Source organism: Carassius gibelio, chromosome A18, assembly GCF_023724105.1.
Source record: "Carassius gibelio isolate Cgi1373 ecotype wild population from Czech Republic chromosome A18, carGib1.2-hapl.c, whole genome shotgun sequence".
In the NCBI taxonomy this organism is placed as follows: domain Eukaryota; kingdom Metazoa; phylum Chordata; class Actinopteri; order Cypriniformes; family Cyprinidae; genus Carassius; species Carassius gibelio.
In genome coordinates this window covers 1,833,336-1,843,584 of record NC_068388.1, presented here as the reverse complement: position 1 = coordinate 1,843,584, position 10,249 = coordinate 1,833,336, and the positions used below count along the sequence as shown (strand labels likewise).

The 10,249-nt window shown below is 37.6% G+C and overlaps 1 protein-coding gene across 2 annotated transcripts in view; it reads left to right on the top strand.

The window, feature by feature from the left end:
* The first annotated feature begins 1,113 nt into the window (after positions 1-1,113).
* Positions 1,114-10,249, top strand: part of LOC127934181 (granule associated Rac and RHOG effector protein 1) — a 33,419-nt gene continuing 24,283 nt past the window's right edge. The window contains exon 1 of one of the 2 annotated variants that reach the window (XM_052531393.1): positions 1,114-1,228. The gene's annotated coding sequence lies outside the window, so the exon portion shown is untranslated. Of the gene's footprint in view, positions 1,305-10,249 lie in introns of both variants that reach the window. The other variant, XM_052531392.1, reaches the window with a different exon arrangement.

The following is a 10,249-nucleotide window of genomic DNA, read 5'->3' as shown; positions in this document are numbered from 1 at the left end:
ATTTTAGAATGATTTCTGAAGATCATGTGACACTGAAGACTGATGCTGAAAATTCATCACAGAAATTAATTACAGTTTACAATATATTTGCATAGAAAACAGCTATGTTATATTGTAATAATATTTAACTGTTTTTACTGTGTTTTTGATCAAATAAATACAGCCTTGGTGAGAGGAAGAAACCCTTTTCAAAAACTTACTGAACTTAAACTTTTGAATAGTCGTGTATCTGCTTGACATTACACTGTACACAAATGTTTGACTTTGAATTTGCATATTTGAAGTCAGTTTAATTTGACATTGCTATTGAAGGTCAAATATTGATCATGTGCTCCTTCACTAATAAAAGCCACCATCCAATGAGCTCCTCCAGCCAACAGCCAACAAGGTTATAGACCTCACTTTAAGTACTTCTGTGTATATTATATTCTACATTATAATAAAATAATAAATAAAATATTGCAGTTATTTTAACATGCCAATAAATAAACATATGAATAACATAAAAAATGAGCCGGATGTGGCGCCACCTATCGACACGAAAAATACTTTGAAAAGTGTTTGTTGATTAATTGAACACTAGAGGACACAGGAGTCCATCACATAACAGCCTCAAACTCTTCCAAAACATTTCGTTTTTATGCATTCTTCTGTCTTTTATGTACTTTTTAATATATGTACATTTTCTGTTCATTCTGGTGGTTGTGTCTTACGTTGTCTTGTGTTGTACAAGTTGCATTAAAATTAAATAAAAACTTAAGTAATTTGATGCTTTTATTAATAAAATTAAATTAAATAAGCATTTTTCTCAAATATAATACATACATACATACATAAATTAAGAATAAAACTACATGTTCGATAAATGATCACCGCTATAATTAAATAAATAAAATGAAAATAAATGGCAGATAACTTCTAAAAACTTTGTACGTAGGCTACATAATAATAATGGATTATGATTATTATTAGCTATTATACATATATGAACAAAACCTAAGTATGAATAGTATGCAACAATACAATACACCATTTATTTAGCGGAAAATATACTTTAATTCCAATTCCAATTTCATTTTATTTTTTAAGCGCACGCTTTCTACGGTGTGGTCGGACGCGCGCGTCACCTTTCGTGCACGCTCGCGCCTGTGCTTTGAGGACGCGCGCTCGGAAGACGCGCTACGTCATTTCCGCTCTCCACAGACAGGAGGGTGGGGACAAACAGCTGGTAAGCGATGCCGTGATCCGAGCTCCGATCGGGCTTATTTCCACACCGATGAACGCCTTTCCCGGAGCCACTACAGGTAACGTTAGGACCCGAGTCCGTTACTCTCCGCAGTCCCGGAGAAGCCGCCAGCGCGTGTGTTTTGACGTTTTGAGGTGTTTTTTTTCCAATCCGTTTCAACGAGAGGTGCTAACGGCTAACTGAGATTAGCTTCATAAACACTGAGGATTTTTTGTAGAATCGTTTGAAGCGTGATTCTGTTCCTGTTAAAGGAGTGAAACGATGGCAGTCTGACATTAAAGTAGTGTTTCGGTCTCATGAAGCGGTTTTGGTTGATCTGAATCTGCTTTAAGCCGTTAAACCTCATAAAATCTGCTGCAGTCGGACTGTTTGATCTTAATTACTTCAATTATCGGCGTAATTAAATCACACTGGGACTGGAGACCCTTCAACGCCTTTGAAAAAGCAGTGATAGGATTCACTGGAGCCCTTTAACACCCTAACGACAGCGGACGGGGGTCATACACACCCAAAGCCATGTCATTTGGGATGGTTCAGTGTTTTTCTGGGTGTCGGAGTTTCGGACACTTCTAGATTTGAGTTGAAATTAACCTTCTTGTGTGTCAGATCAATGCAACATGTATTCAGTCATCGTAATCAGGTCATCTCGGGCTCTATTGGGAGTTTATCACAGGGTAACCGGTCCTGACTGTTAGTTTTGGTGGGGCTTGGTTTTCGCTGGAATGAGTGTTCAGGAGATCTCAGACTGGTGTATGTCAGTGCATTTTGTGTGTCCGGAGGATCCAGATTCCTGTAGTGGTTCTAGTGGCTGTAGCTCTCAGAATATTTTGGGATATTTATACTCTTCTGCACACCAGTGTAACTCTGTACGTAGGTTAAATTACACTGTGCAGTCTTGAGTTAGATGTATTTGTCGCCCCGTGAAAGCAAAGGGTTGCTGGAACATTTCAGCTGTATTTTTATTGGAATTAATCTAAATGTTTTGGGGTTTTTTTAGCAGTGGGTTTGATTTCAGGACCCAAATTTGGTTATCACTAACTAAATTTGGAAAGTAAACATTTTTTTTTAATTAATTATATATATATATAAATCCAGTATTGCATCACACAGTGTATATTTCAATAGCAGATTTTAATTACCAGCTTTTTAATTGGATATATAAGTATGTCCAACTTTATCTGCATGAATACAATATACTCAGGTAAGATATATCACACACACACACATATACAAATCTCAACTGCTAATATGTTACATATGACTATAAGGCATAAAGATATTATAAACATTAACATAATGGTTTTCTGTAAAGCTGCTTTAAAACAATGTGTATTGTAAAAAAATGTATACATATAAATTGAACTTGACTTGGCCTGTGCAAAGTAATGTAAGTGAATGTCTGGTTTCTTCATTGCGTGTATTATTGATTGTGGCATACACAGCCAAGATGTTTCTTCATCAGATTTGGAGAAATTCATCATTCTGTCGCTTGCTCACCAATGGATCCTCTGCAGTGAATGGGTGCCGTCAGAATGAGAGTCTTGAGAAGACATAAGCTGTGTGTTTGTTAGAAACAAATCCAACATTAAGGTCTAAATTTACTAGAAACGGTTGCTTCCGGCCTAAACACAAGCTCAACATCCATTTGTTTGAGCTGTTTTGTCTTGTAAACTGAGCTTGATCTATGTCAGACCAGACTGCTTCTTCACTTGAGAAAGCAATATTATAGACGATGAATCTGTGTTTCAGCCGGAAACAATAGTTTGAAGTTAAATCATTTTAATGCTGGATTTGTTTCAGCTTTTGTCTTCTCTAGATGTTAACTGCTGGACTGGAGTGCTGTGGATTACTGCGATGTTTTTATCAGCTGTTTGGACTCTCATACTGACGGCACCCATTCACTGCAAAGCATCCATTGGTGAACAATCGACCGAATGCTAAATTTCATCCTAACTTTTTACATTTTTGGCTGAACTGTTCCTTTAAAGATGAGGGCATGTCATGCAACCTGTCCGTGTTGACTTCTGATTTGACTGGATTCTACCAAGTTACAAGACGAGTTTATGATTTGATGTACATTTGAAGTCAACAACTAAAGATATGTAAAGCATTTCTCCTCCTTTTTAAAAGCTGATAAACTTGTATTTTGCACAAGCTGCATTGTTATCTATAGTATGCGAGCGTAAAAAAAAAGCATTTTAACACTGCGTGATTGCGATCCTAATTGTTAGTTCCACGTTCTTCACCCTGGATTCTGCAGAAGCCTGTGATTAGTTTGTTAGATGTCTGTGAGAGCAGGTCAATTACTCTCTTCTGCATTAACCTCATTGTGTTTTGCAGCTATGGTTTTCGTTAAACCCTCTTTTGAAAAGAGGTGCGAGCAGACGGCTGGCCCCTCTGAGCTATTGTAGCCCGACTCTAGAATGAGACTCGCTGGCAATGGCTTCTCTGAGTTCATGTGGAATGTATTTCCTGTTTGGGTCCCTTCAGTTTGGGAATGAAAGAAAAAGCATGACTCTCTGCTTAACGGATGCTGCAGCAGTGCTAGTTAATTAAAGTCCTTTTCTCATGATGCCCGGAACATTTCGGGTTTAAAAAAAAAAAAATGTTTTTATCTGACCTGTTGACAATGCAGGAATATTTGTATAGGCTTTGTAGGTTTTGCACTGTGTTTGAAATAGATTTGACCTATTCATGCATTTGGGAGGCTGGAAAAGAAACCTTTTTGTGTTTGTCTGTTATCGAAATGAGTCAAATCTGTGAGAATTATGGTTTGAGCGTTTGAATTGCTTTGCATTTGTTCACAACGATTAAAAAAAATGTCTTAAAAATTCACCCTTTTACAAATTAAGGCCTTAAAAAGTTAAATCTTGGCTTTAAATGTTGCATACACTGCAAAAACAAGTTTTTTTTTGTCGTCTTTTAATATGATTTAATATTCTTAAATGACACACGTTTAACTAATGTGAAAAATGGAGATATTAAGTCTTGTTTTCTGAGAAATTGAACAAAATGAAGTGAGTGTATGCTTGACACAAGAACAGATATCAGTGAATGTGGTGCAAAACTTTTTTTTTCTTTGAATTTGAATTATAAACTCATTTTGATCAGTTTCTCAGAAAACAAGACTCCTCTCATTTCCCAACACAAGTAGATGTATCTTGATTTTTAGAGTCTTAAGATATTTGCGCTGGAAAACAAGACAAAAACACTAAGGAAGGACAGCACTTTTTGGTATTTCCAAAAAATTAAGTAAGATCTGTTGGAAGTTGTGTTTGTAGACATGAAAGTGTTGCTAGTACAACACATTATGTGCTTCTTAGACATTTAGAACATATTGTTTCCTTCGATTTGTTGGTTAAACGTACTTTCAAAGCCCACAGAAGCCGGTGTTGGCATTTCTGTATGTTTCTAGATGTTATGCGTCCTGTGAAACACAATCACGTCTGTTTCTTTATTTGACCAGCGTTTGGAATATGAGCAGCGGTGTTGGCTAATACTGTTGCTATGGAAATAATGCTCATGTCGTCCGCGGAAAGCTGAATACGCTGTTTTCATGAAGTTTCAGTTCTTCTCAGAATAATTCTTTACGAAATAGTGATGTTTGCTCTCATGACAGTCTGTGAATGTAGAATCGGTTTTTCTTTGCTTTCTAGTTCGGAGGGAAGTTTCAAGGTTGCATGCATTTAGGTTTGGATTTAACGCGAGCCCAAGGTCTGTGTGTGTGTGTGTGTGTGTGTGTGTGTGTGTGTGGTGGCCGGGACGGCAGGCTGAAAGATATCCCCCTAACAAAGCATTCCAGTGTTGTTGGGAATATGCTGCATTCTCTTGCTGACTGCTATTGCAGTTTAGAATGTCACAATGGAATCTTTTCATGGGGGATGGGTGTGTGTGTGTGTGTGTGTGTGTGTGTGTGTGTGTTTCTAACACAAGTCAGATTAGCCGTTCTCACTCTCCATGGTTTTTCTTTTTTTCATGAGTACTAAAGTTTTGTCTGAAGCAGAACTTAAGTAGCTTAATCTTTTTAGAGAAGTTTGTCTAAAAGTTTACACTCTTTAAATAGTGCTAAAGAATTAATGAGCTTTCAGAGTGAAAGTTAAACTCTTAACTGTTGCAATTAAAGCTTCAAGTTCTCTTGTTTTGGTCTTTATCCCCTTTCACACTGTACGTTGGACCCGGAAAATTGCTGGAGAATTTCCGGATCGCCTTATGTGTGTTTGTAAAGATGTCCTGGGATTGATGCTGTGCTCGATCCAGGGGTTGGGGACCTAGTAACATTAACGGGTTTATGCCAAGTTCACACGATTTTAGCCCCAATTTTCACTCGCTGACAGGTTTTGGCGAAATCGCCATCAAATGCACAAAATCTGAGGCAAATTGGTGCTCGTTCAGGCGAGTGACTTATCAAATTATCAATTTTGTTTTTAGATCTAGCAATCAACGCTCAAATAAAATATTGTTTACAATTTGTACTCAAGACCGTTTTTATGTAAACTCAAGGATGTAATTGTTTTTACTCCAATTCATTAAAACAAACATTTAAATGGTGTCATGAAAACTGTTTTTTTTACAGGTATGTTAAGTTAAAAAATAAGAAAAAATGTATTATGTGAAGCAAAAATAAATACATATTTATCAATTGTTATTTTTAGCTAACTGTTGAGTTTATGGATATTTCCTGTGATAAATGTGACGTTATGTTGACATCTGTTGTTTACAGTTGGGGGTTTGCCCGAAGCGTGAATTTGTATTTAGAAATGCATCGTTGGCAAATAACGATTGCTAGTGGTTGCCTGTTACATTACAGTACATACAATTTCACTTACCACATAAACCGAGACAGCAGAGATGACTGAGGACGATGGCGAATTATTTTTAGATCCTGAGCACCAGTGACAAACATCTAATCTTGATAAATGTGTGGTATGTACTGCTTCTTCAAAGTGTAAACCGAGTACATGCCATCACAAATCTCGAAAGTGAAACTAAAATACAATCGTGCATTCACAAGCAGTTTCAATGCCAGGCGTAATAGCAGCTCCCTGATGCCCGCAGTTTATGTACAGTATAAATACCCAATGATATAACTGAGAGAGAAAAAGTATTGAAGTGTAGTTTCCTCCCGTCTCGTATTTATTTCCAGTTGGGCTTCTGTATAGATGTCGTTTTCTTTCAGAACATGGTATTGGGATGCGGTGGGTTGTGGGGGGTACCACGATGAAGGCTCAACACATTCAATAATTACAAAATTATAGAACAGGACTTTGATTTGTTCTCCCTGAATTTGATTGAATCCTAAAAAGCTGGTGTTTGTTGAATACCTGATTGCTGTCATGGATGGAGAGATGGAGATTTGTTACTTCAACCAAAAAATTTAGTTATAAATCATGAATTAAAAACTGAGTAGAGTCCGTTTTGTTTGCATGTTGACTTAAATAATAAAATGGAATATTGCCAGTTATTGCAAAAAGTGTTAAATGGATGTTAACTTGTATTTAACCCACTACAATCAGTAGAAACCAGGTTGTGAGATGCAGTTATTTAAACATAGACTTAGCTCAGCATCTTAACACTGTCTGTCATCTCAGATATTTTCTTCAAGTTTTCCTATCAGAGAATCTGCAGCAAGCGGATCAGCCGCCCGTTATCCCCCCGATGATGTCATCCGAAAAAAAGGTGTTGCAGGAAGGACTCTCGGGTTTTAGCGAGGGTTGAGTTTCACGAGACGACTCTCAGCAGGGCTTTCCTTCACACGCTGCTGTTTTTTCATGAGCCAAAACCAAAGATTTTAAGGAACAAAGAGCACATTCTAAACTCAAAACAAATCTCACTGTTACCAGTTGATCCACGGCAGAATCGGAGCCGGCAGGACTGCTTATAGTAAGCAATGAGCTCATTCAGCATGAATGCAAGGCTCTTTTGTCTTAAGCTTTGTGTCACATTGTTCCAAGTTTGCCAAAGGGCACAAGAGGAAAGTCTACCCTTCAACGGTTTTGGTTAAATTGTTTAGTCATGGATGGTGTTGGATCTCTAAATGCATAAGGAAATTAGGTGTCATTTAAGTCAATTAAAATCTTGCTTGGCATGCCAGGACCCTTTCAGATTTATATTGATGTTGATGAAGAAGTGGACTTTCACTGGTATTCACTGGAATATCATTATCTTTCCACCTGATATCTGGAGCTGTGATGGGTTTAGGTGGGGTGTTTGGTTTCGGAGGTAGCTAGTCTGAACTCATTTGCTTGTCTACTTTCCCTTGTGACTAATTTCCTGAGGAAGAAACCCCAAGAAATTTTGTCTCCTTTAATGTTCCTGTGCATCGCTAAAGTTGCTGAAACACCAGACACACAGCGTTTATCGCTCAAACATGTTTTTCCATTTGACCGTCTTACAGTATTTTACCAGGATGTTAACTTAAATGCTAAATGGACTGCATTTATCTGCATTCTGACTGTATTTCTATGTTTTGGGTCTGATACTATTAGTTCGACCATGCCTTTCAAGTCATATACCATGGTATTTTCGTAGAACACCAAAGTACTTAAAATAAAACCTTTAATCAATACATACTGTAGTCTCACCGTCTGGTAGCATCACTGTGTTGTGGTTGGATGTCATGAAGGAAAACATGAATTGGTTTCTTGTTTAATAGCTGTGTCCTAATCAGTCAGAAGTCCTACTGCATAATAGTTCACAGGAATAGTTTGGTTTTATGGTGCTTGCATTTTGTGTGCAAAAACCAAATATTATTTTTCACCATAGCAAAAACCAATGTTCGAAGAAAAATGTTTGTGGTTGTATTTGGATTGCGTAGTTGCATTGTTTTTGAGGTGCTTTGGTGGACAAAATGTAATAATTATTAATTATTAATAGTCAAAATCTCAACCTAGTAGCCTTTTCCCATTACATTGTTGCCAATTATATATTGATTATTGTGAATATCGCTGTAATATAGCGGTTTATATAGATCTAAATAGGGTTTATAGTTGTGTACTTTTACTTTTGGAGGATGTAAAATGTATCACTTACAGACAAATCTGCTTTGATTATTTTTTAGCCTTCGCTTCAGTTTCTTGAAATGATATCATGATGCATCTCAAGAAGATGTAATGCACATGTTTATTAATTTATCATCAAAAAATAGTACAAAAAAAAATAGTACAAAAATAGTACTATTTCAGTTAGGTGCCAAGGCATTTATAGTTTATTTTTAGCTTCATTTAAATTATTGAAAGTGATTTTTAATCATTTCAGCTTCGGTAAACAATCCAAGCAATAGTCCAAACTGAGAGCTGTGAGTAAATATGGCCAGAGCTCATAAAGTCATGGGTTATTATTATTATTATTATGATGGTATCCGGTCCAGTTCGGTTGGGTTTTAAGGAATGTAAAATGTGTTTCGCTTTGGGAAATGTGCAGGAGAAAGCCAGATGAACTGGAGAGCAGGGAAATGTTTTGCACATTTAGAATCAAACATGTTTTTTAACACACAGCCGTCCTCACAGTTTTATATCTGAACGCTGCATTTAGAAACCACACGACCACAGAAACATTTCCATCACAAAAATGTTCTCCGACCCCCAGTGGTGTTTTGATCCGCGTCAGTCCTGCTACCGAGCCAAGCGGCAGAGATGGCCATCGTTCCCACAATGCACCACGTGTGTGTGAAACCCGAGCCGTGCTCTCTTTTGGTGTGTGGCTGAAATGGAGCTGTGAGTTGAAGCAGGGGTCTGAGTTCAGGGGTCATACGCTGCTACCGGCCCTGAGGTGTATCTAAAACAAGAATTCTGGAGAGTTTCCATGCTTGACCGCCTCGAGTTGAACAATTGCATTTGTTAAAGGTTGGTCTGGTATTGTTGCAGTCAGATCTGGTTTCACACTGCGTTTTCTTTTCTACTCTTGTTTTTGTTTAACAGGCCCGACCCTCTACAATCCCTGTAAATCACACGCATATGCAAGTCAGTCTTTACTCTGGGCGACTAACCAGTGTGTGAGTTGGAAGCTGAGTATAAGTGTAGCTAGACGTGTGCTGGTATTCAGTAATGTGATCACTGTAATGAATATGCACAAATGCATTTTGAATATGAATATTAATTTGTTATGCACTTTAAGAATTCTTTCCCCATCAACTGGTAAAAATGCACAACACAGCTGTATGCTGTTTAAAAGATGCATGTGCGCTCTGATGTAAACAAGCACGCATGAGAAGCACGTGAGGAACTAGTGAGACACGCTGAATGAAAGCACATTCACTCTCTGACACCAGATGGCGCTAATCTGCAGAAAATTCAGCCCTTACCCTGGAAACCCCATAAATAAAGCAGCTGCACTACTTTCTAAAATGTATTTAAATAGCCATTCAGATTCTGGACTATAATATGCCCTAGTGTTTTGATTCTTTATTGTTAATTCACACTTTACATTAGGGCTTGAGAGAGAGAGAGAAAGAGAGTGTCTTACAAACCATGCACTTCATGTAAACACTTTTATTTGTTATATTTTGCTGTCAAAACATTGGAGTTCATTTAGAATTCTACAGCTTTAAGATCAACCGTGGGCGGAGCTAATGCGCAAACAGCGATCTCATTGGCTGGTGCTCACCTATTATTGTCTCTGGTTTGTTTTCAGCAAATCTGTTTGATTGAACGCTGACAACATGATTAATATTCATGAACCTAGCAGCTCATTAATCCTTGCATATTAGTAGTATTTGTATATAGTTTTCATATATTAGTATACAGTAAACTAAAACTAAACTAGCCAATAGTGTGATTCTGTTGCCAAGGTGTGTGTAGAGAGTCAAGGCTTGTGTCAAAACGTACGGTGTGTGTGTGTGTGTATATATATATAATATTTTGGACGATTATAGGCAGTATGTGCTGACATAAGCACACTTGACAGCTGCACGCAGCACATGTGAGGATACGGGGGTCTCCTCTGTGTGCAACACTTGTGTCGTGTTCGCCTGTTGTCTGTCTTCTGAATGGGAAACTCCAGAAATAA